The following is a 5601-nucleotide window of genomic DNA, read 5'->3' on the forward strand; positions in this document are numbered from 1 at the left end:
TAACCTTGCTAAGCCTCTATTAGCAATGAAGCTCAATGTCCTTTTTGTCCATCTCGTATCTTCTTTCTTTAGGTCTAAACACAAGAGGTTGAGGTTGTAACGGCCTCACCACTCCATGTTTTTCTCTCATTTTCTGTCGCTTTGAAGGAAAGTACCCGCTTTGGTTGTTATAACATGTTGCATTTGGTGGAAGTAGAGGTTGGTGTCATAAGACAAACTGCGGTCTTGAATATCCTACTAGACCTGGCGCATTCTCCATAGCATATCTAGGTGGAGTAGGTGCTACTAGAATAGGTTGTATATACATGTCCCTAGCATTTTCCATTCCATAGTAACACTCTTCTCTCGTATGGTTTGTCCATTCTCTCTCAATTTTGCATCATAGAGGTTCTTGGAGGTCAAATTTGTCTAGAGGAGAAATTCTCTAAGCTAATCCTTCTATAAGCTTCATTTTCTCACTAGATACCTCTCGCTTTATAGTGGGTTGCATTCTTGGTGAATCACTCCTTTGAGAAGATGTGTCACTCTCACTCTCAGTATCAAACCTTCTCAAGGTTCTGCTCTGATTTGGATAGGAGTAAGTTATTGGGGGTGGTGATGGTACATATGATCCTGTTGTGACTGTAATTCTACCTCTATAAAATTCATGTTCTTTGGTTGCATCTGGGTACAACCATGGTCCATTAGGCAGATTCACTTGACGAGGCAGATTCACTTGAGGAGGAATGTCTACCATCTCTGTGATCATTTCATCTCTCGTTATCGTTCTAGAAGGGAATCCAAGTGGCTCCCATTTTGGAATTCGCGTACTTGGTGGAGATATCTGTGGTCCTTCATTGAATAACTGTCCACCTCTTTCTAGTGCATTGTGTGGGTTTATGTCAAAATGTGGATAGATTGGCATTTCAGCACTTCTAGCTTGGCTTGCCATACCTTTGGTCATATCTATAAAAGGATTGGCAGATTGTCTTTCCATCTTGATGATCTTAGCTTTCTTAATGTCAAGCCCACTCAATACTCTCAAGATAGTCCTTAATAAGAATCATTGGCCCTTTGCCAGGTCTCTCAGAAGTCAAAAATTTGGGACTCTTGGGTCTCTGGAAACTGGTCTTGGGGTACCCTAAAAGTTTGTATGAAACTTGAGAAATTTTAGCTCTAAATTCATGTCCTATTGCCCGCAAGATTTTCTCCTGGCTATACCTGACTCAATTTGGAGTTGTCTATCAAAAGTTAGAGCAGTTTTGGTGAGTTGCACTTGAAACAACACTCAAAACCGTTTCAGGATCAAGGATTTTTGCTTGTATCTTGACCAAATGTGACCCAAATTTGTTGAAACTTGGTCACTAATCTTACTTTATGCTGGCAAACACTTCTGTGAGCTCAAATGTAACTTTTGACCTCTAATTTGGCACTTAAGACATTATATGCGTATAATGTCTATGTGCTCAAAATTTGGTATTATGTGAGCTCTCCTTGATGTTCTATACCCATTGCAAGTTTCAGTTTGTGAATTTGACCTTTATTTTGACACTTGAGACATTATACGCGTATAATGTCTTTTGTGGTAGAATGAGGTGACTTTTGTTCCACTGATTTCTTATCACTCAAGCAACTCTCAATAAGTTTTAGAATTCAATTTGGACATTTTTTGAGCAAGTTAAGACCAATACAAGCCTGAATCTACATTTTTCTATCTTTTTCTCTTTGCAGGCCCAAACGAGCTCCAAATTCTATGAGATTTTGGCTAGGGACTTCATTTATGCTCTAGAACACTAAGGTATACTCAAATGTCTGATTTGACCTAGATTTGGCCTATGAGACATCATATGCGTGTAGTATTTTGGCTCAAAATTCACTTAGATTTCTACCCAAGGTACTCCTTGATGCATACAACAAGAATATGTGATTACAACAAATATTGGATGTCAAAATTGCTCAAATTCACCACTTTTTCACCTTTATAGTCTTGTATCTGCATAATTATCTTTAAATGCAAAAGTATGTGTCCACATGAGTTGAAATGTTGCGAGCAAGCTTAACATATCATTACCCAACCCCCTATGTGGTCAAAAGTGAAATTTGACTTTCAGATCTGGCCTCAAGACATTATACGTATAAAGTCTTTTGGATCAAATTTTGACAACATTTGGTCTGTGAGCTTGTCTTGTGGTGCGTAACACCGTGGTAAGCTCAGATTTCAATATTGGTCTTTAAAAGTTCCCTGTAGACATCATACGCGTATGATATCTATATGATTAGAATGAAGTGAGTTTCACTCCACAGGTTCCTCTCTATACTCGCAACTCTTAGCAACTTTCAGATTGGAATTTTGACACTTTTTGAGCAAGTTATGGCCAATACAAGAATTCACTTGCTTGGATACATCTTTTGGTCTTTGCAAGCCCAAAAATGCTTCAAATTTGATGAAATTTGGCCTATATGCTTCGTAAATGCTGTAGATCACAAGGGTACACTCAGATGTAACTTTTGACCCCATATCTGGCCTCTAAGACATCATACGTGTATAATGTCTTTTGCTCAGATTTTAGTTTTGTTTCTACCAAAGGTGCCTCTTAGTGTGTGGAACAAGAATATGTGCTGATATCAAATTTTGGATGTCAAAATTGCACAAAATCATCAATTTTACAAGGAGATCCCCTGAAAGAGTAAAATATCCTTAATTCTCAATCTATATGTCCAAATGATATGAGATTTAGTGTATGTGCTCAACACAACATGCAAAAGATGGATATAACGTCAAAAGTTCAAAATTGCTATCAAAATCACCCTTGAGACATCATATGCATATAATGTCTGTTGATGAATTTTTGAACAAAATTCATTCACAAGCATCCCCAAGCCTCTAGCATTGGTTTTCAAGCACTTCTACCAATTTTCATGCAAAATTGTGCTCTAAATATCAAGTTTTTCTATTTTCCATTTCAAACACTTTGTCTTTTGTCTTTTGGGTACAAGAGTTGGTCAAAACTCTAGTTTCACCATGTACTTAGGGTAAAACCCCCCTTTTGAAAACATTGGTGCAGTCATTTTTTTGATTTGCTCTTCAGATGCCCTTCAGACATTATACGCGTATAATGTCTGAGTTTACAGAATTCCAGTTTTTTTTCACAAAACCCTTGCACTTGCTCTCTTATATGCTCAATTGTTTTTTGCATTTTTTCCTCAAAAGAAGAATTTTCAGAGATCATGAATGCAAACAAGCACTTAGCAAATAGTTCAATGATGAATAGCTAAAGCTACTCCTACAAATCATATGGGGTTTTGCATCTATGAGTAGAAAAACGCTTCAATGCCACACATGGACTAGCAAACGCTTTTATCACCTCACAAACCACTCAACCACCAACAACTACTCTAATCTAAAAATCCTAACTAAATCTACCTAGTTGCAGACCCTCGGTAAGACACACACTTCCTGGCTATCCACTTGATCTCGGAATAACCTCTCCCGGATCCACTTAAGAAAAATGCTTTCTTTAACCAAACCTAAAGCAAAAGCAACCATCACACGAGTGTTAATAGAAATACCTACCTAAGTCCTTGTATCCACGGTAATGGCGCCAATGTTACGGGAGAAAATCACACCACCCATAAAGTGCATGAAACACTAGCTAGATCAACATAATGTCAATCGAGGACACATATGACACGATAGGAACATGGAGGAGCTTGTCAGGCTGAGACCATCCTACACATACAACACTCTAGAAAGCTAGCTAAACCACAATTCAAAATCTCACTACTCTCAACTACACCACCTACCCACATACACACAACAGAAGGAAACTCACTAAACCATGCCAGAATCATACTGAACTTAAGGAACATCATCCCCTCACTAGGATACACCTGTCCCTAAGCCTCTACACTCAAAACCCTCACTCTAGACCTATCTACGGAAAACATGGACAAAGCAATATTTTGAAAGTGCCCAAAACTAAAATCTATGAGTAGTACCTATGCGTAGATTATGTTTCTATGATTCTAACGACCACTTACAGGTAGAAAACTGACACGGTTTGATATACTTACAGCCGCAAAGAGCTCATAGATGCACGAGCGCATTTGCTCCATTCTGCAAGGAATGCTTGGCATTGTCACGTAGCTCTAGTCGAGGCTAGTGTGATGGTGTTGTTGGATCTCCAATGTGATGAGCAAGCGGGGAGGAGTAGCGCCAGGATGAAGCCCACGCTTTCTCTCTTCCTCTCTCACACACAGTCGATGGCAACTTAAAACTTGATTATAAAAATTTCTCCTTACAAAATGACCTAGGTACCTTATATACTAAGGTCACCTTAGGCTAAACCTAAAATAGAGTTTGAGAGGTCAAATGGCTTTGTATTAACAATCTGGAAGTGCCATTGCACCCCGGCTTCTGCTCCTAGACTATCTAATTATTACAAATGATGTTTATGACCATAATCCTCATCATTCCATAACTCTCAAAAAATAAGGCTTTGTTGAGTTATGACGTGTTGTTGACCCATCCGTCAACACATGTTAAGCAAATCGAAGTACAGGAAAAGAATGAGATTCCAAATATTCAATTAGTTAAAGCCAACCGTCTACTCAAAGGTATGAGGTCCGGACAACAAATATTTGTGGTCAAGCTAAACAAGATGGATCCAAAATCAAGCGTTACAAAACCCTCTTTGCTTCATGAATATTCAAATGTCTTTCCTAAAGATCTCACTTCTCTTCCTGTTACCATATACATGTGGTAGTGATGTGTGTGAACACACTAGGACCGTCGGGCCATTTTTCCCCTCTTTAGGAGGTTTTTCCCCCGTGCATTGTATATACGCCCATCACTCTAGGGCTATCTATCTTTCCATTGCACACTAAGTAACACACTCTCTATTGTGTGCCTTGAGCTTCCTTCGTCTTCTCCAAGCTGTGTGTGTTTCTCTGCAACCCTAATTCCAACAATTGGTATCAGAGCAGGTCACATCCTCCCCGGCTTAGTCGCCACCTGCTCCAGCACATGCCTGCTCACTTGCTCCGATTTCAGTGAGATTTGGCGAGCGTTCGTAGGTCGACAAAAATTTTGATTTGGGCTCATTTCGGCCTCCGTTTCCACTATAGGCTACTTGTACTACACAGGCTATTTCTTCATTTTGTGCAGAATTTCTGTCAGTGCCATTTTCTGCATAATAGGTGCCTTATAGTCTTCTACGGTTTGTGCTATATAGCATAGGTTGTTCTCGCTTCGTTTATCCTATTTTCGGGCAGTTTTCACATCAGGTGCAGCATTTACCATGGCTGACAACAACAACACAGATGTGTTCAAGATGTTTGCTGTTGAGGACAGGTTGTGTTAGGAAATAAGACGTAGCTAAATAGATAATTGAGTAGATTACTTAATGGAGAAAGACAGATTTACATACACGAGATTATAGAGTAGAGAGAGAGAGAGAGAGAGAGAGAGAGAGAGAGAGAGAGAGAGAGAGAGAGAGTACACACGATATACGTGGTTCACCCAATGTGGGCTACGTCCATGGGAAAGCAGCCACTCAATGGCTTTAGTACTTCAAAACAAGAAGTAATTTACAAAGGGATTATACCCTTAATGGAGCTCCC

This window comes from Adiantum capillus-veneris, chromosome 2 (assembly GCF_014529385.1).
Source record: "Adiantum capillus-veneris isolate H3 chromosome 2, ASM1452938v2, whole genome shotgun sequence".
Classification (NCBI taxonomy): domain Eukaryota; kingdom Viridiplantae; phylum Streptophyta; class Polypodiopsida; order Polypodiales; family Pteridaceae; genus Adiantum; species Adiantum capillus-veneris.